At 36.2% G+C, this 25,214-nt stretch overlaps 1 protein-coding gene and 1 long non-coding RNA gene across 3 annotated transcripts in view; one reads left to right on the top strand and one right to left on the bottom strand.

Moving 5' to 3' along the window:
• The window catches only part of FGF12 (fibroblast growth factor 12), a 599,372-nt gene that overhangs the window by 454,685 nt on the left and 119,473 nt on the right, over positions 1-25,214 (top strand). The window lies entirely within an intron of this gene.
• LOC105740548 overlaps positions 1-25,214 on the bottom strand; it is a 44,628-nt gene that overhangs the window by 1,129 nt on the left and 18,285 nt on the right. Inside the window, exons 2-3 of the long non-coding RNA XR_001116598.2 lie at positions 15,085-15,254; positions 13,343-13,486 (exon numbers count right to left, since the gene is read on the bottom strand). This is a non-coding gene — a long non-coding RNA (uncharacterized LOC105740548). The remainder of the gene's footprint in view (positions 1-13,342; positions 13,487-15,084; positions 15,255-25,214) is intronic.

Below are 25,214 nucleotides of genomic sequence, written 5' to 3'. Positions count from 1 at the left end.
ACCTACAGCAAATGAATAAGTAGTGTGTGCTCTGTATGTCGTGGGAGTCAGATGAGTGTAGGTTAATTCTTGTTTCTAATTTACACTGTTATTGGAGATTTATGGAAACAGTTTTGCAGGAAATCTCCAAGTAGACATTTTCATACTAGCATCTGCAGTATAATCAGGAAACGATTACAGAAAGTATGAGGATTTGAAACACTGAAGCCTTTCCACTCTAGGATTGCATAAGGGCTATGGGGAACAGCTTTGGAAGGGCTGAGACAGATACTTGTTATGTTTTAGGTAAGCCCTGGATGCACTGTACTCTGAGGATTACCCCTAATCCCTTCACCTCAGTCCTGAGATCTCTGAAAACTGTTTGCCCGTGTGTTGCTAAGTGCCCAGGCTGAGGTCACAGTGCGACCTTCGGCAGCATAGAGACATCTGTGAAGTCATTACAGAGATTATGTGTTTAATATAGAGTCTCTCAGAGGTGTATGTCAATGTCAACTTAATGCCAGGCCACAGTATCTCCACACATGAATAGTGTCCCCCAAATTCATTTCTACTTTGAATCTCAGAATGTGACCTTATTTGGAAATAGGCTTTCTACATATATAATTAATTAAGGACCTTGAGATGATGTCATACTTGATTCAGAGTGGGCCCTCCATCCAATGACTAGTGTCCTTATAAGAGAAGGAGAGATGCAGAGATACACAGGTAGAAGGCCATGTGAAGACGGAGGCAGAGGGTGAAGTGATGTGGCTACAAACCAAAAACACCAAAGATTTTCGTTAACCCCCCAAAGCTAGGAAAAGGCAAACTAGGATTCTTCCCTAGAGAATTCAGAGGGAAGATGGCCTTGCTGACATTTTGGTTTCAGAATTCTGGCCTTCAGAACTGTGAGATGGTAAGTTTTTGTTGTCTAAGCCACCCAGTTTGTGGTGATTGTAGTGGCAGCCCCAGAAAACAAATATACCCCACACACTGAATGCGAGAGACTGCAGAACGTGTAAGGAAAACTGCACCACAAATTTCTGAGGCCCCATCATTCAGTGTAGTGAATAAGTGGAAAACAGCATTTCTCTTGTCAAATCCTTTCTGTAATGAAACAGAATTTTCAAAAATAAATAAGACTTCAAAAAAGGCCTAAATTTTACATTTTCAAGACAGACCTTCTGTGGAAATATATCTAAGATATCACATCAAAGCCTCAAACATTTAAACTAAAAATTAGAATATTTTAGCTTATATTATTGCTTTTTATCCTGTTGTTTCTGGTTTTATTCTGCACCTATCAACAGTCTATTGTCAGATCCTAGCTCTTCAACTAACTGATTAACTTTGGCGAGTTACTCTTTCTGCCTCAGTTTCCTCACTTGTCAAATGAGGATGATAGTTCCTAGATATGGGTTCATTGTGAGAAAAAAATAAAATCATAAATGTAAAGCATTTGGAGCAGTATTTTGCACATAAGAAGTGCCTAAATCATGTCAGATACTATAAAAATTTCTGCTCAGCGACTTGAGATTTGCTTTGAAGAGGCACTAGTAATACAACTATTGATTTTACAATAGCAAAAGACTTACGTGACAAGAAATGAAATTCTGAAAAATATTTTGTAATCACAGATAATTATAATATATATGGAGACAAAGTAAAATATTGAGTTATCTTCTAATTTTGTAACTAGTAAGTAAAGAGACCAAATACCATGTTTCATATTTTAAACTCTGAATTCTTGTTACATTTCTTATTTAATGCTAAGCTATGACAAGGAAATAAATGTGTTATCTGCTCCATTAACTAACATTTGTTTGGAAAAAAACCTCATTACATTTGCAAAGTAGGATTTACAAAACAAGCTGCCAAAACAGCTGTGCAGTTCTAAAAATAATAATAATGAATCTATGTATAACCCCATCACACTCTCTTTAAAAAAACACATTTAGTCTTCTTTGATCTTTGAAACTGTCTTTTATTTTCATCCAGTTGACATGTTATAAAAAATATTTTTTGATTGCATGTTAAGATAGCATTTTTTCAAAACTATCTCTTATGTAAATGTAAATTTTAAAAATATTTCATCAGCCCTGCAGTCAAATGCAAGGCTAAATTGTTTGCATAATTTAATATGCATTAGCTGCCCACCACACACATATTCTTTTAGAGCTTGAAATCAAATTCAAATCTGGAAGGGACCCTGGAGACTCTCTAGTCCATTTCCTTAATTTAATCGACATGGAAACTCAAGCCCAGAAAATGTAAGTTATTTACCCCATGCCACACAGCAAGATAGTTAGTGACAGACCTGTTGTGCTGCCCTCCTTCGTTTTTAACTTTTGTTTTATTGTTTATGATACAGCTGAGTCCTCACAAATCGATCTAGCGGAAATCTCCTTCAGGATTTCTGGTGTAGACACTGGCTTTGCTGCTCATTCACTGTGTCACGTGCCTAGTGGATAGGACTGTAGGCTCTGAAGCTCAACTGACAGGTGTAATTGCTGACCATATCACTTGCTGGCTGTGAACTTTAGTATCTCTATGCCTCTGTTTCTTCATCTATTAAATGGGGAATATAATAGTGACTACTTCATAGGGTTGTTATGAGAATTAAATGAAATAAATATATGAAGTGCTTAGAAAAATGTCTGGCAATTCATTCAATTCAAGCAAGCTATTGATCATCTTAAATGGTCTCTCTTAGAGTCATTTTCTTTACCTATGAAATGAGAGACATATTTATCTCACAGAGTGGCTGTCTAGGTTAAATAAAGTTCTCTGTGGGAATGTACGTGATACATATATGTATATAGATATATGTGAACTCATACATTAACCAAGTATGACTTATCAGGTAAAATCAGTATACAAATTGATCATTTTCTTTAACTGTCCTTTAAAAATTTATACACAAGGGAAGTTTTCCCATGTCCATGGATGAAACTCATCATTTTTCTTCAAGTTGTAAAACATTTATTCACTTAATAAGTAAATTTCCCAGCTCAATATAATGTAAACACTTCCTTCATTATTCAAAGGTTATTCATTCCACACTCTCATCCACAATCAGACCCTAACTGTGACATTCTTGCAGGAAGGCCACCAAAAATTTTCGTCACCTCCACTGCCCAAACCAACCACCATGACTGATATCTTCAGGACTAGTTAGAATACGGAGAGGGAGAAGCAGGAAGGGAACCAGAGAATTGTTACTTGATTGGTACTTCAATAAGAATCTGGGGGTAGCTCTTACCTACTGTAGTTGTTAAGGGTTTTTTAGAGACTTCCCTTTGTGGGTTCTGCAACTGAAACTCTGTCCGGTCAGTGATGACTTCTCACCTTCAAACCACTTTTCCATCAGCTCTTGGTTTTCCACTTTCTGCTGTATGTAGGCTTTTCCTATTAAAGCCTCGTTTCCTCTTACCCTGTTCTCCTGGATTGTAGTTTTAAAAGACTCTAGGCTGGTTCTTTTTTACCATGTGGCCCACATCTGTTCTAGAAGTATTATACACTCATTCTCCTCGGTCTTGGCCAGCTTTGGGAATGCCATTCAGTCAAAATATAGGATGAGCTCCTAGTCCTTGCTTTCTACGTTCGTAAGTGGGACTATATTTTGACGTTGGTGTACTGTGCTTCTCAGTACAGTGGGAGGAAGATCAAAAACCCTCCATGGTCCTATTGAAGCCCTTTCTCTAGGTTTTAGATGAAGAAATTACCAAGCCCTACTCTTAAACTTTCTATGTCTCCCTTGTAGAATTTAGAGCAGTGTAACCAATTTCTGTGTTACCTATTTTCAGATTTCTATATCTTCTGGAATAAAATTTTAGAGTTCATGTCTATTATTCCCTGATGCCTTAGTCAAAGTTTGTCATTTAAAAAAATCCTGTTACATACGCAATGCGTATTCATCAATATATGTTAACGTAGTGATGATTTTCAGTTTTTAATATAGGTAAGCTGGCTGGCTGGTAGCAGCATCAAGCCTTTAAAGGAGAAATGTGGCTGGGCACGGTGTCTCACACCTGTAATCCCAGCACTTTGGGAGGCTGAGGCAGGTGAATCACGAGGTCAGGAGTTCAAGCCTAGCCTGACCAACATGGTGAAACCCCATCTCTACTAAAAATACAAAAATTAGCTGGGCATGGTAGCAGGCGCCTATATTCCCAGCTACTTGGGAGGCTGAGGCAGAAGAATCGCTTGAACCCGGGAGGCGGAGGTTGCAGTGGGCTGAGATAGCGCCATTGCACTCCAGCCAGGGCGACAGAGCGATACTCTGTCTCAAAAAAAGAAAAGGAGGAAATGTATGTGTACGGGATAGGAGCTGCAGGGACTGTGACAGCCAGATCTTCATACAGATGCTGGGCGGTGGACTTCCTTGCTCTGAATACACACAAGGAGGAAAGAATGTTCACTGTAAAGACCCATGCAAACAGTAGTGAGCACTGCAACACGGTTGTAGGTTCTGCAAGCAATACTCATAGTTACCCAGTTAAAAATCGTAAGAGATTTGCCTCTTTTGCACCAAAAACTTCATGTGAATACCCTATAGAGATTGATCAAACAGCTGCCCCCACTGCAGACCAAGCATCATTCTTTGTTTTCCCTTGAAAACCATCTTTACTGTGTCTCTTGGTTTTGCAATCACAGCACTTATGCATATGGACAGAAATCTTTACAGAATGCTTTCTCATTCAGCCCAATAAAAGTAATAAGTGTTTTATGACTGCTCCTCGAATTTGGCTCTTCTTACCAACTTGTGGCTTCTCTCACCAACTTGTGGCTTCTCTCTTCTGGCCTAGGCATATCTCTAAAATCTGAATAAACTTGAGGTAATATTTTCACTTAGAAACAATCTATTCTTTGATAGGAACAGCAGTGAATCATTTTATCAATGAATGGAGAGTATACGGGCCAAGAGAAAAATTTTTCTCTGCTGCCTTAAGGTTCACTGAAAGTTATTGACAAGAGGCAGATTGAGAGGAAAAAGGCATATAAATTTGTTTGATCATAGTTTTACATGACATGAAGCCTTTCAGAATGAAGGCCGAAAGAAGCAGGGGAATAATTTGTCCCTTTTTATTCTTAGGTTTAACAAAGTATGGACAGTATCCTGTAGAAATATGATTGGACAAAACGAATATGATTTAATGCTAATAGACTGAGTAGGGAAACTCAGTAAGACCTGTCTGTCTAGATTTTTCTTGGCCTTTCTGAGTATGTATTCCTTTCTTCTGAGTGTGGTGAGGACCCTCTCTGGAAAGGGAATCTTATTACCTACGGTTAAACAAGGTAGGTCAGATAATTTTTTCATAGCCAGTTTTTATACAGAAAGGTAGAGGCGGCAAGTTAGAGTAATACGTTAAGGTTTTTGGCTGGCTTCAGGGAAATGGGGTTCTGGTTTCTATCACCCACCTTGGGAAAGAAGGGGTTTAGTTTCTATGGCTAACCTCAGGAAAAAATGGAACTGAGAGGCAGGAGGACAGGAAAAGGACAGAAAAAGATTGGGTTCTGAGGTCTTCAGTTGGGAGTATTGTTTTCTAACTTGCAACAAGAACATTAAGATGAGAGTCATTTTCTCATAAAGCACCTTGGTTATCTGTGAGTTTATAAGAAATCATAAATTTTAAAATAAGCTGTAACCAAAAAATTAGTGAATCTACACTCTAAAACCTTGTCAGAACACATTCAGAACATTGTGATTTGCGCTGGATGATGACTTGAACAAACTTGTCCATTTTACTCAGCACTAAATTTCTAGAAGTCATCTAGGTTGTTGTGTAGGCCTGGGATTTATCCATTTTACCCATGCATTTCCTCTTGAAGTTGTGCTCTTGTAAGGGAAAAGAAACTTTAGTGCTTACACGTGGTCTATATTTTCTGCGGTGACTGTACGACTGGTGAATCAGCTCTCCTGTCAGTGAGCATTTGTTTCCACATGTTTGCTTTTTGAACACTGCATATACGAGCCTCTTTAACTCCAAGGCTTGATGATTCTTAATGAATTGCTGACTGTTAACATTGATAATCTAGAAAAGTAAGTAACGTTATTCCATCCTTTATCAGTAGGTGTTGGTTTTATGTGGAGTGTTGTGATATATACAAGATGCTCTTGGTAATATAATTTATATTAGTTTCAGATTACAGGGAAAGGGGTTCCAATCCATCCCAGTGAGGTGACAGTGAGGCAGTATCCTTAGCTGGGAGGTTGGAATGCGGAGTTATCTGAACAATGTGGTCAAGCCAATCTCATGATTTATAATCTTTCATAATTTCCTAGAGAACAATGAATAAAGTCCAAATTCCTTGGCTTGACATTCATATTTCTTCACATTTTGTCCCCAAAGTACATTTCTAGTTGTTTATCTTACTTATACTTTACTTAACTAAAAAGGATATCTTACCATTCCTTGGGCAAACTCTCTTCATTATTTTTCAGTTGTATTTTCTTGTATTGTTTCTACCAATCTTTTTAGTTCCCACTTAGAAAACACCACCTTCACAAAACCTTTTCTAGTCCCAACAAGTAGATGTAATTCAAAAGACAAAATTACAACAGATTTTAGTTTGAAGATCCTAATTGTTTTTTATTTACCATTCTAGAATCAAGCAATTTCACATTCTATAAAATAGAATGAATATTTCAATGAGCTGAACAGAGGAGTTTGGTTTTACAAACAGAAAAGGGTAGAGGAAAACTTAAATAGAAAACAAAAAGCAAATTGGTCTTTTCAAAGTTACTTTCCTTGCAAAGGTTAATGCAGGAGGAACTTCCTTATTGTAGTAGCTGAAACTGGCCTGTTTGGGGTTGTGAGTCTCTCCTGATTGCTTAAAAGGTCAAATAAACAACTTAGTTTTGGCTTGGTGATGAGGAATTTCAGCATGAGTGACTCCATCTTGGTTTGGTCTGTTGGGCTTGGTGCAAGAGCTCAGTCTAAACCAGTGGCTTCCTATAAATTTTATTTACCTATAAATAAAGTCTGATTACTTATAGATAGCTCTCATGCCAGGTACTGAACAAAAGAAATAATAGATACTAAGCATCTTTAATCTAAAACATTAATATGCAGCTTTATTATCTATATTATTTGAAAGATCTGTTTTCACTTTGTTAGGATGTATTTTTTTTTCCCTGTAAGAACAGTTGAAGGACCTGCCCTAGGTTCTTAAAGCATAATTTAAAGAAACACCTAAACCATAGGCTTTGTACTGATGGCATCGTTGGACAAAGAAAATGTGAAGCCCTCCACAGTGATTAATATGAAGGAAACCAGTTTATTTGCAAAAGCTCTATGTTATTAACAACTGTGTTCCTTTAGTGCCACACTGTGTCCTTGTTATGTCCTTAACTGAACATCAGTCATGCTAATTTGGACAAATGCTTACATATCCTTAAAGTACTCACATATTATTGGCTTCAACTTCAGAAAAGCCAGGGGATTAGATAGTAGCCGTAAGTAGAAACCAGTTCTTCTATATTCTGTCTCTCTCTCTCTCTCTCTCTCTCTCCCCCCTTTTCTCTCTCCTCTCTCTTCCTCTCTTTCTTGCCAAATTCTTAAACCCTGACTACCCTGGTTTACACCAAATAGTTTTTCTGATTAGCTATCAGTGTGACCACGTTCCTATTTTTATTAGTATGTATCTTCTCTCAAGTGTGTTAATAGGTATAGTTCTTGTGAGGTATATAAACAGTAGGCAAATATGGAATTTTTGAAGTACCTTCTCTGTTATTTATTTTTGGTATGGCTTACTCTACACATTTTATATACATAAATACTTGTCACTGAATTTCTCACTGTAATATTTTGGTAAGTGCATACTAAATATGTTATTTTACAAAGATTCTTGTATTGGTGGAATGTTTACTCTGCTCTACCTTGATAGGTAATAATGCAATAGGAAGATTTATTCTGGAATTTCAGTATATCTCTGGATATAGCAAATAATCTTTATTAACTCTACTTCTTTTTATTTTTTCTTTAGCAGTACCTTTAAAAATAGAGTATAGAGTGTTTATACGATGTCACAAAAGATAATTAGGATGTGTTAACCTTGAGGCATCTATTTTAGGTTTTATGTTTGTAAAAATCATCTTCAGCCTATATAATTATCTGGCTGATGGTGATCAATCATTATGATGCTGATAACAGGCATTTTTCATTGTTTTCAGTTCTACTTTTTTTTTTTTTATTCACTCACTTAACATCCTGAAGACTCAAATCCTTGAATCAATCCACTGAGCAGGAAGGACATGGGCAGCAAGCAGACAAACCAATTCCTCAGCTTGCTGTCTCAAGGTTGCAAACACAAATTGAATCCTTCTATCTATTATTTTTGCAAGCATTTTTTAAAGAAAAAGTTTTATAGGAGTGGAAGTAAATTTTCCAAAGCCTTGACATGCCCAGTGTCAGATATATGTCCATTCATTTAACATTTACTGAGGGTGTACCATGCACAAAGCCCCAGGGAAGAATGTTTACCACCTTGAGAATGGTTTGCAGTCCAGCTACAGACATGGATGTGCAAACAACCAATAATGCCAAGAGATGCTGCGTGACTCCTCGAGCTTACATCTGAATGCATCCTGAGCTATTGGGAGGAAGAATTCTAAATATTGCCTAGCATGCAGGACTCTCTCAGAGGCTCCACATTTGTCTGTGCCCATAACCCAGCTTCAGCCCCAGGGAAACTTGGTCTTTTTGTCTTTATTTTTTAACAAGTTTGTGTTTTGTGAAGTTTCCTTCTTTCTCCTTGGATCAGAGTATATTGTATATATTTTCCGTTTTCCACTATAGTGGAAGCTAAAACAGTAGGAATGGCAGTGTCTCTCAATCTCATTCATATGTATAAATACAGAGTGCTTAGTGCAGATGTTTGAATGGATTTCCCCATTAACACATTTATGTAACAGCATAAGTGGTACAGTAGCTTTTGTTGGAAGAAGAGATTGACTTTCTTATGAAAGGAGTAAATCCCCTCATAGGGAACACTTTACCCAAAAGTGATAAAACTAACTTGCCCTTAATTATGTGGGAAGTGTGGCACTATCCACTTCACCTGTTCTCTTCCTTCCTTGAAACCAGTCTTGCAAAACTGATTCTGAAAATGTATTCACCATTTTCTTCTCATCTATCAAGGTTTGAAAAAGAGATGGAGGTTGAGATAGATGACATTTTTTCTTCTGAAACTGGAAGGATTTGTCTACAAAACAGGTTGTGTAAGTGATGGCTTGTCAAATTTAGCAAATCACAAGTCAAGGAGCATCAGACTGGGAAAGGATCTTTCCTTTCATCCATGAATGTTTTTACAATGGCTATGATCAGTTGGGCTATTTTTGGGCTCTCTTGGTGATGGAGAGCTCCCTCTCTTTCAATGTGCACGTTCTCTGACACACAGGGACAAATCAAGCAGTTGGAGCCTTGTGACAAATGAGCCACAGTTATCTTGCCTCATCCCTATGCAGTTTCTTCTTTGTTTTGCTCAAATAGAGAAGTATCATTTAAAAGAGTACCAAGCATATCATATACTCATAGAGCCCCCTTCTCCATTGTTAAGGATTTATATTCATTGAAGTGGTTTGTAACTTGCTGGTAATTAGGTTCAACTGTGCCCTGTAATCATGCAGCCATATTTCATTGGTTATGTTTTATTTTATTTAAAAAATGTTTTCAAGTAGTTTTTTTATCTTCATGAAATGGATTACATTTTGACATAGCAATTTCACAAAATCAGATAATATGAACATATAACCTCCCCGTCCCCTTTCCTTGTCTGCAATGGAACTAAGTTAGGCTTGAAACGAAATGAGCCTTCCCTGAAGCATAGCTGCCACAAAAAAGCAATAACAGTTACTGACAATTCCTAGAATAAACTGTGTCTTTATGAAATGCTTTTTTTAAAAAATTTGGATTTGTCTCTGGGTGATTATTTCATTTTCAGTTGACTCCAAGGAACTTGGGCCATTAATTTTTTAATGCAGCTCCCTGAATTTTCCAGGACTCACCATTAGTTTTATTAGTCATTCCTAATATCACTTGGAGGAAAGTCAATATTCTTCCCTCTCCTGTCTTCCCAGAAAACCCTAGAACTGGATAAGAGGAATGAGTAGGACCAGATCAGATTCTAGGCAAGAATCACAATTAGGAGATCAGCTTTGAAGAGCCATTTTAAGACGTCTCAATAAACCAAGGAGTCAGTCTGTAGCCTGGGAAACCCTGAATCCTTTGGGATACTTCTTTTTACAGTGCTGCAAAACTAATGTCTTCAGCTTCTCTACCTCTTCCTTGGGACATATTGAATGTCCTGCATTAAGACTCCTGCATTAAGTTGCCTTTGTGTTTGTTTATAAAACATTCAGATGTGATACATGAGAGTGGACTGATCTAATTTGGGGATGAGGGTTGGGAGACTTCCCCCCCAAACAGAACTATTTGAATTGATATCTAAAGGAAAAGTTAGCAGTAAATTAAGTAAAGGTTGGAAGATACCATTAGTAGAAAGCAGGAAGGCAGAGGTGATAGGGAAAGCTAGAGATAGGCAGGTAGGTGGGAAATGGTAAGTTAGGCTTTGTAGGTTGGATTTCAAAGAAGGGTGGGTTACGCTGGTGGGAGTTTAAATCAGGAATTCAGAGCCAAATCAGACTTTGCCTTGCTGTTATAACGTTTCAGCCTTGCTACTGTAACTTCCAGCAAATGGGCTGAGAATCAGAGTCACAATAGTTCTGGTTGACAGAACAGCATTCAACAATGCAGATACTTATGTCGACTCAGAAAAAGTTTAATGGGCAAATAACACAGAATACAGGAGAAAAGAATTTGAAGAGTGCTTGAACCTCTGAATTCATACAAAGCCAGCAGATGTATTGGATGTTATTAAATACATTGACATGAAGAAGGCTCTGTAGTTTCAAACAGGAGGCCTATTCTTCCTTGGTAACCAAAAATGATGCATGGATGTCTTATAAAATGTCCATGATATTTCATGCCAGAGTTAATTATTTTTAGATGACACTTGGAGAGAAATCTGTGGCAATGTCTAATTGATTGATCTTGGTCCAGTTTTTTAAGAACCATCCTTACTGCAGGTAATGAGGCTGCCTGCCAATATACTATCTGAGAAACTCAGGAAGGCAAGAAAAACCAACATATCAAATCAATTTAAATGGAATTTGAGGTGTTTTTGGTGGAATTCTAACATCCCACCAACACCCATTATATCTCCCTATTTTCTTCCCATTGAATTAGTGGATTCTTTTATTTTCCTTCCTTCCTTCCTTCCTTCCTTCCTTCCTTCCTTCCTTCCTTCCTTTTTTCCCACTTTTCTTCCCTCCATCCATTCATCTGTCTTTCCTTTTTTCCTTCTTTTTAAAAATTTCAGCATAGCATTTTTCTTCTACAATCTGGAGGAATATACGGGTTATGTAAGTGTGGAAACATATTTGTCATTTTAGTTTACCTTTGCTGAAATTGTGGAGGATACATAAAGTATAAGATATAATAATTCTCTTAATTTTTTGTGACTTGGCTCATCCAGAATTAGTTTGTCAGCTCCTGCAATGCACTTAACATCTTATTTCTCTCCTGGTAGCCTTCATGAGATCTGCTGTGGTAAACGGAAATGTGTAACATTTGCATACAAAGTTCAAACTTTATTAAAGTAGGCTATTGTATTAGATTATTCTTGCACTGCTATAAAGAAATACTTGAGACTGGGTAATTTATGAAGAAAATGGTTTTGATTGGCTCACAGTTCTGCAGGCTTCACAGGAAGCATGGTGCCGGCATCTCCTTGGTTTCTAGGGAAGCCTCAGGAAGCTTACAATCATGACAAGGCAAAGGAGGAGTAGGCATGTCACATGGCAAAATCAGGAGCAATGCAGGGGAGAAGCCACACACTTTTACACAGCCAGATCTCATGCAAACTCAGAGAGAGAGTTCACTTATCATCAAGGGGATGACCCAAGCCATTCATGAGGCATCTGCCTCCATGATTCAAACATCTCCCACCGGGCTCCACCTCCAACATTGGAGATCACATTTCAAAATGAGATTTGGGCAGGGACAAATATCCAAACGATATCATCCGTCACATGGTATGAAAGGAAAGAGCTCTCTATCCCACATGACCTCTTATTCCATTTGAAAACCCACATCTAGAGGTCTGGTGTTAAGTCTAGTTTTAGATAAAGGCCACCACAGCTCCCCAGATGGTGAAAGAGTAGATGCTTGAAGGATGAGCTCTTTGTGGAAAATTGGAAGCAGCAGAATTTGCTAGTATGTGGGGCAGAGAAGTGCAGTCTGGGTAATCAGTTTATAATCCTCTAGCCTATGATGCAAAAGTGACAAGGAAAATAGCTACATCTGGCATAGGAAATATTTACGTTAAACATTAGGAAGAACTGAGATTTCATAGTATTGTGCTGGGTTGTGTATTCATGTTTTAAAATAAAAGCTTTGTCTTTAAATCTGAGATGTCCATCCCTTGGGGGAACAAGAATACTCAAAGAGAAACAGAAAGGATTCTTACAAAGTGGGAGGTCAAGCAACTTATAGAATAGAGAATATGTGATGTGGAAGGAGAACTATGATTTGTGTTAAACTTATTAAAGGTGCATTGTTAGAAATTTGTGATTTTTGTTGCAAAATTATCTATAATGGGTTTTTATGATTTTGAATAGCACAGAAATCATATTTTATAATTTAAAATGTGCTATAACATTTTTAACATTGGGAGTCCGTGAATAGTTTAGGTAAATTATACAGCAAATTTATGTATGTGCATATGAATATTTTCAGGAAGGGAAATCCATGGTTTTAATCAAATGTTTATAAATGTCCACAATGCCAAATTTACTACTATAACATTTCTGCTGATATATTACAGGAAAAGAGAGGACTGAATGGTAATTTAGGTAGATAGATGACAGATAGATAGATGATAGATATAAAAACAGATCTATAAATATAATCTCTTGCATAGACTTGGAGAATCTTCTTGGCCCCTGCTAATGTTGTTAATATTCTCATTAAAAATAGATGATATAATCTTCTTATTAAACTCTCATTGGAGATGCAAGTATAACATGTATTTAAATACCTTTAATCTGTGGCCATTGAAAAGTGTAATGCATGGGAATTTTAGATGGGGACTGCAGCTATACCTTGCACATCATGTTTTGGCATAAAGATGGATCAGAGCATTGAGACGATACACTGGGGTTCTTCCTGGAGATGCTATGCTGCCAGCCAGTCAAGCATAGTTATCTAAGATGCATTAATCAACTATGTAACCTGTGATTCCCTCTCAGACGAAATCACCTCTCCAAGGACCAAGACTCAGTTAAACCTCCATTGCTTACCTTGGTGACATCTGTTCTTCGCATTGTCAGGAAATCTGTTGTCATTATTTAGAAAGCAATCTTTCAGATTTCATGTAATCGAAGCCTATGGGTGCCAAAAATTTAAATTAGCATGAAACATCTGATTCCTCAAGGCATCGGTTCCTTGAAGCAGATAACCAATGAGAAGAGATTTATTTCTCTTTTATAATTCAGGTTTTTATTGCTTTTACTTTAATAAGAGCTTTATTGAGATATAAGTCACTTCATAGATTTTTTTTCCTGAGGTTCTTTTCCTTTTGTTAGCTTTTTAAAAGTGTATTTGTGCATGTGTGAGGTAGTGTATGTGTGTGTATGTATGTGTGTGTGTGTGTGGTGTTTAAAGATAGAGCAAATTGACTTTTGAAAAGAACGTGGTTAATAAAGCCATTTGGGTTAGTAATACAGGATGGAGTAAGACTGATGGAGCAGCAGAAAAAAATGGAATGTATTCAAAGTTCCTGATTAACGTATTCATTTTATTAGCTACCATTTTCTCACTAAATGCCTCTTTTGACTCTGGCAGTTGCTATTGCTGTGACATAATTTAATTTACACCCTAAATCCAAGTGGAATATATGTCTTCATAGGTAAAATATAGCAAGATATAAGTTAGACAGAGTCTAATATTTGATACTGGTTGGAGAAAGCCTTTCCCTGACATTCCTTTGACTGAACCTCCTAGTTAACATGTTGCCTATTATTTGGGAGGGCAGTAAACCTACTTAAATACCCCCACTTGGTTGTTGATTTTCATCTTCATTCAGCTTTTCATTTGTTCAGTAAACATTGAATGTCCCTTATGTATAAGGCCCTATCTGTGCTTAACCTTATGCAAGTCATGAAATTCATAAGAAATAATATCTGCATTTAAGAAGGGTCTTAGACATAACCAAAGTACAAGGTAGATTAAGGATCATAGTATGACAGACTAGTAAACAGAACGCTGTGGAAACATAAGAGGGAGCAACTAATTTAACCTGAGCAGTCAGAGAAGATTGTATGAAAATACAGTATTTTGTTATGCATGTGAAGGACCAGTATGATTTTGGCAGATAGAGAAGGAGAAAAGGTGCTAAGTGCTTCCAACTTAAGGAAAACATTAATTTATTAAGTGCTTTTTATGTACGAATAGTCTGCTAAATGAATTCTTTCCTATGAGCCAATTCTTTTATCCCCACAATGCATAAAAGGAAACGGAAGCTTGCAGAGATTCAGTTTATTTTCAGGCCAAAAGAAAGAGCAAGTAACAGAGTCACTGCCATATTTGCTAAGCTGAAAGACATTTCTTTTTTTCATTATTGTGTCAGAGAGAGGTTGGCAAACCTTTGCTTAAAGATCCAGATAGTAAATATTGTAGGCTTTTTACACTACACAATCTCTGTCACAGTTACTCACCTCTGCCATGGTATACACCAAACTCTCTGGTGTATAGCTTAAAAGCAGGCATACACTATAAGTAAATGAATGAGCATGGCTGTGTTAAAAAAAAAAAAACTCATTTATGGATATTGAAAATTAAATTTTACACAGTTTTCAGGTTTCATCAAATATTCTTCTTTTTAATTTCTGAACTATCTAAAAATGTTAAAACTGTTCTTTGCTCATGGCTCTACAGAATCAGGAGGTGGGCTGGATTTGTCCCGTGGGACATACTTTGCTGACCCTTGATGCTTTATCAATACTTATCATGAGAAATAATTAAGGAAGAAAGAGCCATCTACCCTTTATATGAGGCCATCACATCACACAACTCCTGGGTCTTCATTTGATTCTTAGTCCATCTGAATAGCACTGCCTGCAATTGTGGACTCTGCAGTTTGAGTGGCCAGTGAACTCCCAACACGGAGGAATATAACATCGGATGTTACTACCTCTTACACAGATGCATCTGCTGAAAAATAATAGGTTAAAAAAATCATCTGAGATAAGACTTGACTCTATTATTGAACAAAGAAATGTTTCCAGGTCAACTCTTAAAGTGAGCAAAGTTATGTCATACTTAAGTTACCTTGTTTGTCAATCTTTAAACAGCAAGGACTTTTTATGTTTTGTCCTTTATCTTCAATGGTTCCCTTTTTGATTAAAAAATATGAAAAAATCCCTGAAGTTTAACTTACTTCTAAAGTGAAAATGATGCAAGCCTGATTATGTCCTTAGAAAGCATTGATGATATCCTGTATACTTGAATATACCTAGTGAATTCTAACACACCTGAATGGCCTTGATGTAGACCAGAACATTTAGAGAGACAGAGGCAAAGCGTTGGCATCAGATGGTGGATCCCAGCCACGTTTTAAGGTTCACTAGACATTTGCTGTTAAGTTTCTAGGGCTAGACTTCTGGAATTCCACTCTTGTTGGTTGGGAAGTAGAGTCTTGATAACCAGGAGTATGTTAGAGATTTTCACGGAGGTCTGTCTGACAGCAAAGACTCTAAGAGTGAAATCATTATAAGATTCTACTGAATAAAGTATAAAGTATGACCTTGGCAACGTTTCTATCCTCTCTGTACATCAGTTTCCTCTTCTGGAAAGTGGGGGTAATAATAGCTACTTCCTTACGTTGATTAGAGGACTAAATAAGAAAATAAATCATTTAAATTATTTTAATTACCCTCTTTTTGAATTTTTGTTTACCCTTTTCTTCAGAATTAAAAATAGAATTCATATTTTCTACATTCCTGGTTTATCTATTATGAATGCAAGCTTTTTTTGCTTAGACCCTTTTGGATTCCACATTAATTGTGAAAAAAAATCATCGCTTATTTTTGTTCTATCAATATTGTCAAAAAATATGATATACCCAGGCAATTGTATTATTTAGCTTTTAGTAAAAGTCTTCCTTTTTGAAAGTCATTTTATTGATGGTGTGAATTAACACAAAATATTAGGTCAATTTAGTTATCGTGTGCTTGGAGAATATTTATTCATTCTGGAGATTTCTGGATGTGCTATATAGTTATGGTGATTTATGAAAACAAATCGGAATACTCTGCCAAATTTTTAACAAGAATCTAAGTCATAATGAGATATTAGTTTACTTGATGGGAGGATTGATTCATTTGATTTTTCCTAAGGGAAAACAGTGTTTCAGCCTTTAAAGATGAAATAGGACGCAACATTAGATCCTCTTTAGGCTCAGTAAGGAAAGTTTGCTTTAATTTTGCAGAACTTTAAAGCTCAGTTTTATTCTGCATACTGATGTTAACTGTTTAAGATGATTTTGAGTCAAAGAAGAATAAGAATAGGATGTTTTGTTGGACTGCATTTATGAGCCTTAGAGGGCATATTTAGACTAATGTGTCTTTCCATTTGATCCTAAAATCTGTAGGGAATTACATAATGTCTTACTGAAGTTTTCATATATGGTATTAGAAGTTTATTTCCTCTGATTTAATTTCAAAACTCAATTTCATTTATTTCAGAAAATTCCAGCATAGCCAGCATGATATCTCATTGTTGTGTTTAAATCAGTGTTTCTCAACTTGGCTTCACCTGAGAACTTCACGGAGCATTAAAAAAGAAACTTCATCCCTGGACTCATACGCGTATTTAATTGGTTTGGAGTGTGGCCCAGGAATAGGTTTTTTTTTTTTTCTTTTCCCCCCCTTTTTTTTTATTTTTTAAAACAACACCAGATGATTTTAACACGTAGTTTTGGTTGAAAACCAGTGGTATAAATTAGCACTTCTCAAATTGTAATGCATGTATAAACCACCTGGGAATTTTGTTAAAATATAGGTTCTGATTCTTCTGTAGTTCTTGGATGGGGCATTGATGGGATTAATGCTGCTGAGTCAAAGACCATATTTTCAGTAAGAAAGGTCTAAGCTAAGGCCCAATTTAGTTAGAAAACATTTTATCAGTCAATGCCTTGATACTAAATAATTGTTTATGAAATAATTAATGTTTACTTAATTACTCAAAATGATGTCATACTCAATATTTTAAAATGGACTATTTTTACTGCCATATTGCTTGATTCAATCCTATATTTTCTGACCACCTACTATATACTTACTATTTTGCTATTCTTGCAGGGAATGTACAGAGTAGAAAAATAGAAATCCTATACTTAAATAGCTCAAAGAGAAACAGTGTTTATGCTAATGACCATAATTAAAAGGAAAAGGCTTGTAAGTAAAAATTTGATTTTATACTTAATTTTGAGGTATTATTCCTTTTTGTTAGAGAGATTTCTTACATTTTAGAAATTATTGAAATCTGACGTCTTTTCTTTCTCTCTCCCTTTCTGCAGGATGTTTGTGTGTGTGTATGGGGGAGTAGTTCTTAGAGGTTTTTATCTACTTTTTTGATGGGTTTATCCAAAGCAACTAGAGGAGCACTTGATTGGAAAAAAAAAAATTACAGGCACGTGTCACTTAATGATTGGGATACATCTGAGAAATGCAACCTCAGGCAATTTTGTCACTGAACAAACATCATGGAGTATACTTAGGTAAACTTAGATGTTAGAGCCTGCTACACACCTGGGCTAAATGGTATAGACTATGGTTCCTATGCTACAAACCCGTATGGTATTGTACTGAATACTGTAGGCAGTTGTAATGTAGTCATATCTGTGTATCTAAACATAGAAAGGTACAGTAAAAATAGTGTTCTAATCTTATGGGACCACCTTCTTATATGTAGTACATTGTTGACCAAAACATCGTTATGTGGCACACGACTATATATACCATAATTACATAATATTTAACTGTATGCAGTCAGATCTAAAAAAACTACTCATATTAGAATACATTTTAGAGCTTAACGTGCAATGGAGACAACATCTTTTGTCTTCAAAAAAGTGTCTTTGAATCTCTTACAAGAAATTTAACAAAGTGATGCACAGCTCAGTTGCCAAAGGAATTGAAAGCAAAGTTTATGCCTCCCCACGGCCAGCATACTTGTACAAAACAAATGTCAAAAGCTGCATTTGGGGAACTTGGAATGGTTTAATTTATGTGTATGGAGTCAGCACAAAATTCATAGCAGTCTGTCACCAAGGTTTGTTCGCTAATTGCTGTGTTTTAAATAAGTGTGAATTTTAACAACACTGTTTAAGAGCCTGCTGTCTCCCTTCCTCTTGGCACACCTAGGGATTCAAGCTATTATCCGAACACATTTTCTAATTCTTCAAGTACTAAGGGGGCACCTCTGTTGTCTTTGACAGTCAGTCCCCCTCCTTAATAAAATCAGCTAGACACATTCTTAGGAAAATAGCCCATAAGGCAGAATTTTCATGGGCTACTGCTACTGTTTTTTTCTTCACACACTTCTTTCCCCATAAAACACAAACAATTCAGATTGTCCCACAGGCTGCTGGAGATATCACGTATTTAGTTTTCCTCGTCAGACTCTACATAAAATTACTTTAGGTAGGGAGAATTCATTTTACTAACTAAAAAACTCATCTTTTTATAATCAGTGTGTTCGATATAAGCTCATGATGTAAGCAAAAAAGATTTTCTTTTCTCTCTGTCCTCCTTACACTTTATCACAGTGTAGCATATATTCATGTGTTCCTGGACATGACCTCTGGCAGAGCCATGATATCTCCACAGCTCTACAGACACTTTAGATCACAAACATAGTGCCAATTAGTAATTCGAATGGGGTCCAAGGTATTAATCCAAACTTAAAAGCTTGTGTAATCAACAGTTAAATCCTCTCCCAGATGAGGTTTGCTTTAGTGCAGAAGCCTGTGGTTGGGAATGGAAGTATAACATTAGCTCCTCTTTCTTAGAGTCTCTTACTACCTAGATGCTGTATTAGCTCTACCAGGACCAAGGTGATGTGTAGAGCAGAGGAGGTGTAAAAATAGTACAGTTCTTGTTTATCTGGGTGGCTTCATAAACCCTTGGCCATGGTCGACGTTTGAAGCTGAGGTTTTCAGGTAGACCAGGCCAATATAAAAGCCATCTTTTTTTCCTTTCATGAGTGTTTTCATGGAATCTTTAAAGATTCCTTGCTGGATTCTCTCACCCGCAGTTCCCTTAACTGATATTTCTATTGCAGATAATTCCTTTGTGGCTCCTTCCTCAGCCCCTGAGTAGCCTGTGGTGTATGGCCAGTCCCTTTGTGGTGAGGTGCCTTTATCCCTGTACCCCAGTTTAGCTTATCCAAAGTGACTCCCTACCCCCATCTGTCTTGGCCTACATCTGATCCAGATAAAACCCTATACATCTTTGGTTTTCACAACTTCTGGGGGTTGTGTCCTATCTCGATACAGGAGTTCTCTCCTATCTGTTTCTGCTATCAAAGCAGCTAGTCAGGCTTTCAGTCTCTATATATTTCTCTGGCATGGGTTAGAGCCTAGTAAAGTTTAACTTTTTAAGAAATGAGTCAGGGCCCTGTCCTCTGTGTCTTTCCATTGCAGAGAGATAACACCTCTCAGCCCTCCCTCCATAGAAGCAGGAAAGGGGACTTACAACACAGCAATAACTTTCTCTGGAGAAATCTCATAACAGGTTTTCTCCAAAATTCTGTTTCTGACCCTTGGACCTCTATTTATACCTTATGCTACCTGAGAGGTCCAAGAGTAATGGAATATGTTCTCCTACATCACATGTATAAATTCTGCATACGGAGATTTGTGTAATATGCGGGTTGTATTATGATAGCCGTTGGGTTGATTCTACAGTGAAATCTGAGGCAGGAAGAATCCCAGTCCAAGGATTTGTTACATATTTTAACAAGTTGAGGATGAACAGAATCCAATTTAGTGTGATTTCTTAGCCACTGAATAAACACTATTAGTTGAGCACAGTAAAAATTTGGTGGGAGATCAAAGATGTATAAAATATAACATTTGTCTTCATTGGCAAACAACCTAATTGGGAAAGCCAGATACGCTGTAAACAGCTAAATATAGATGAATATGCCTGTGATACACACTTGCCTAAACTACCCTGATATGGTATCTTGTAGTTTGTCAAATCAGAAGGTTTTGTACTTGGCAAGGGGAAAACTAGTTTGCTAGGCATAGGGACATTTTGACATGATGATTTTGGTTTGGAGATTGGTGAGGTTATTGATTATTATCGTAGAGATTCTTCAAGTGACAGAAGATCCGGTTGGGGAAGAAAAAATATGTAACAGCAAATTATAAACTTAGGCTAAGCCCACAGATTTTACTGAGTAATTTCTGTCAGCAAAAGCATCCACCATGAAGACATTCAACCATTAGAGACATATATGAGAATGCCACATATAATCCCACCTACGAGATCAGCTATTAAGAATTCTGGCATTAATCCTAGGTGTGAATCATTGATCGTGAAACCTCACACCTCGTTTATTTTCATTGCTGCATCCTGTGCTTCAGCAAACTTTTCCTTTAACCGTTACCTAAAGTTAAACTATTTCCACTATTTTGTGGTAAGAACATATTTATTGTATTTTTGTATCTTATACAAAAAGAGGGAATTTTTTATTGTTTCTTCTTTGAGGAAATATTTTTAAAATCCCCTCAATCTACAGATTTCTTTAGTGAAGAAAGTATAAAACCACCCTATTTCTACTTACAAACATTTCCTAAAACATTTTTTTTTCCTCTCATGGGAAAATTATTGCCATGAATATTTATACGAGACTTAGTGCCTTTTACCCATACACTTAGAATTTGCTTGTTCCAATCTAATGCTTCTGGAGTTTTTAAATAACATAATTGTGCTCAGCTCTATTCATTTTTTTCTCTATTTTATGGATATATTGTCAGCTACGTTTTACATATAGAAAATTGTTTTACAGCCATTGAACCATAGCCTTAACATCTATTGTTGTTACAGTTCTTATTCGTCACCCCCAAAATAATTTTTAAAATTCCAATACAACTGTTACCTTATGATGCAGTATTTTTATTATGAAGCTTTCCCTTATTCAGTTTCTTAGCAAAACCTTTTCTGATACTAGACCCGTATTTTCCACTTATGATTCTGTTTTCCGGTCATATTAATCAAGCTCAACCCATGACCTTGGAAAAGGATGAAATAGAGGAATTGCCCTTGGGTATAATGAATTGACACAGGAAAAGCTACTCATGATGGATCTTAAATGCAACCAAGTCATTTGCTTAGATTCTCAAGAGAATGATTTTATATTCTCTATTAGGATGTGTTTAACTGAATAACTACAGTTACATAAGTAATAGTGATGGTGTGCAGATAAGGGGGATAAATATACATGCAAATGCAAACACACACATCACACATACATTTAATAAAATCTGATTCGCTAGTGACGCATATTTCTTCAGTTGCTAAGCATTGATGACAGCATATCGTGTTCAAAGATTTATAGGAACACGATTTTCACAAGTCGTTCACTGCTTTCTTTCTCTTTATGTGGAACATGAATTTCTTTCATTTATCATTACTTGAGGAACTTCTAGTCATCAATCTGCCCGTTTGTGTTAATCTGCTTTTGAGTCACCCAAAAGTTTTTATACTTTCTTTAATAGTATAAAAATAAAATGCTTCAAAAACCTTTAAATCTTCATATGGATTACAACAGAGCAAAAGATTAAGGTATCCAATATTAACCTTCTCCAATTTTAAAGAAAATGAATCAACTCCGTACTGCTTATGCTTTAAATACATTTTTATTATAAACAAACTATACTGTTTTTAACTGCTATTGTTTATTTTATTTATGTATTTATTTATTTTTTGAGAAAGGGTCTCACTCTGTCACCCAGCTGGAATGCAGTGGTGTGATTTCAGCTCACTGCAACCTCTGCCTCGCGGGTTCAAGTGATTCCCCTGCCTCAGCCTCCTGAGTAGCTGGGACTACACGCATGCACTACTACGCCTGGGTAATTTTTGTATCTTTAGGAGAGACGGGGTTTTGCCATATTGGCCATGCTGGTCTCAAACTTCTGGCCTCAAGTGACCCATCCACCTTGGCCTCCCAAATTGCTGGGACTACAGGCATGAGTCAATGCACCCAGCCCTATTTTTTAAATTATATTTATTATCATGTCTTATATTTTTCCTCATGCAAAATTTTCCTGGTTTCTCTCTCCCCTGCAAACAAACAAAAACAACCTTTACTTTGTAACATTTCTGTTCATTTTGCTTTTTTTTTTTTTTTTTTTTTTTAATTTTACCTCTACCTTACCAATATGCAAGCTTCACTGGTCCTGAATCACACAGGATACAGTAAGGATTGGAATTTAGGACTTTGATTCTCAAACATTTGCTGCATGTCACGCCCTCTCAGGAGTCAAGCTGAAGTTCAAAAATATAATAATATCGTTTAGAATTTGCTCACCCTAATCTTGTATAAAGTATAAATTTGTATTCCTTGTTATGAAATGAGGAGAAAGCCAATTTTCCTGTGATCGTGGAAAGACTCTTCCAAGGGAGACCTCTGGCAAAGTAGTATTTTTATGCTTAAGAGTAAAAACGCAAACAAAAAACCCTCCCTAGTCAAATAACTAGAACATTTGGTTAACTCAACCAATCAGCAAAATCAGCACCAAACTATTTTTCATGAAATAGATGAACTACACTTAGCCACCACTGCACCGTAAGTGGAAGTTAAAATGGCTCTGAAGAGAAGATATGAAGAAACCTGTTCTTTAAGAAGTTAAAATCCCAAGATAATGATGGATAAGGGTTTCCGGGAAATTACTCAAAAGTCAGGGATGTGCACAATTACAAGCAATATGTGTGCAACTGATATAGGGATTAGAGCTTCATCTGTCACTCTCTGATGTTGATATAGAGATCATCTGGGTGATGGACAGGCTATATTTTGATTGTTATTGAATAGGAAATTGGTTCTAAATAACACGGTGGCAAAACTAGGACATAAATTGAAAATTCTGGTTCTATAGCTAAATGCTAATGCTGAGACTCTGACAGGGCTTTTGATACTAATAAAATTACCCCCAAAAGATATGGGAAGGTACTTATTTAATCTGATAAAATGTGGGAAAATTAGAAAAGGCATGTAACAATAATGGTACTAGTTTAATATTTTGAAGAATAACCAAGTCACATTATATTATTTGCACAGATTGCTCTTACAGTTTTACAAAAACCAAGCACTAGTAGGATCTTACATTTAGTCTATGAGAGCATAATTACAATTTGTGAGCTTATGGGAAACAGTTACTGAAGGGTGAGATTTTCTGAGGAGCATAATTCTTGAAATCCAGACTTGGAAACTAGCGATGGTGAAAACAAATATTAATTTCCATATAGTCACAAACCAGATCCAAGCTAATTAAAGGAAAGTCCAAAAGCTCAAGAAAACTTCGTTTAAATTGCCTGAGTTTAGGAATGCTCATTATTCATCTATTCTGCTATCTGTGTGTTTAATCCATAAATAATTATATCAAATAAAACCATACTTGAAATTATTCTCCAATAAGACTTTTAAAAGCTACTTACTATTTTTATGCTGTTGCCTAAGGAATCCATTTCATTTCAGTCTAATTAAAATGGCTCAAAGAGCATTTTTAAGGGAGCAAGAGAAACTTGATGCTGAAATGTTTTTTGACATTAAATGCTTTAAATACATGGCATATACCATACCAAATAACATGCAAATTAGTATAGAGCACATCATTTTTAAAGAAAGTAAACATGCATATTTTACTTAAACTATCTAAATATATAAAATATGTACAATTTATAAGTAAACATAAAATATGTGACTCTACAGTAACAAGTATGTTGCTTATAGGTTTACGTGTGTGTGTGTGTGTGTGTGTGTGTGTGTGGTATGAGTAATGGGGAAGTAGATTTGAATAGAGGGTACAAATCAATAAGACAATGAATTATTGCAAAAGTATCAAAAGATTAAAAGGAACAGTGTATACTTGGTCAGATTATTGAAAGTTTCTATTATTTAACAATTATCAAATTATGCATATTTATAAGTCAGAAGCTGGAAATCAAAGTAAATGACTAATTTGCATGGGAAGTAAGACTCTGCCCCATTCTAGCTAGTTGTAAGAATTATGACAGAAGATGAGGACAGGACAAGGACCAACGAACTGGGTTCACTGTTCTTTGGCGTGAAGCTGAATATTTATGACAATGAATTCATCTTCTGGAATAGCATAACAAGTTAAACCATAACAGAAGTGACTTGCAGTTTCCCTTCCCACCAGAAATGATGTCAAAAAGCACTATAAATTTCATTAATGGGATGTTTTAACTCTTTGTTGTGGAATGCCAGCCAGAGGCCTGCCAGGTGGGTACATTCATGAAATGCCATATAACTTTGGGAAAGACATTAATGGCCACTGGAGATGTTCCATAGACTTAATAATAGGCACATCTCTAGGAAAATGTATGTGCATGGCTATGTTTAGTGAATGTAACATATTTCTTTCATGTTAAAAACTGCTTGGGGGTCAGACATGAGAAATATATGTTTAAGCTTTGGCAGATACCATTTTAAATATTGTTTTAATAAAGTTAGGTTTACATTGATGACTAATCAGAGATTGCAAACAATAAAGAAATAATAGAGGATTAGGTTGTGCTTACATGTGATATGTAAAACAGATACCTAATTATTTTATTATACCAAATGTGAATTGGAATTGATTGGAAAACTTTATGCTACAGTATGCATTTTAATATGATCCCTACTGTGCATTGATAATTTAAACTTTCTAGGTACCATAGCACTTTCTTCCCCTATAACTCAGCTTACTCAGGATGCACTTAATAAGTAAAACTCTGAAATGTTTTCTCTCCCCAGATAGATTGTAATTTTAATTAGTATACCTCTCCCCCAGCTCTGTTCATTGGCTTTTGTTAGAACGATTGTAATGGGAAAAGTTCACAATGTTTATAATATTAATAATTTAAACTTTTCTCTAAC

The sequence above is a fragment of the Nomascus leucogenys genome, chromosome 11 (genome assembly GCF_006542625.1).
Source record: "Nomascus leucogenys isolate Asia chromosome 11, Asia_NLE_v1, whole genome shotgun sequence".
NCBI classification, from domain to species: domain Eukaryota; kingdom Metazoa; phylum Chordata; class Mammalia; order Primates; family Hylobatidae; genus Nomascus; species Nomascus leucogenys.
This window is presented reverse-complemented; position numbering and strand designations above follow the sequence as displayed.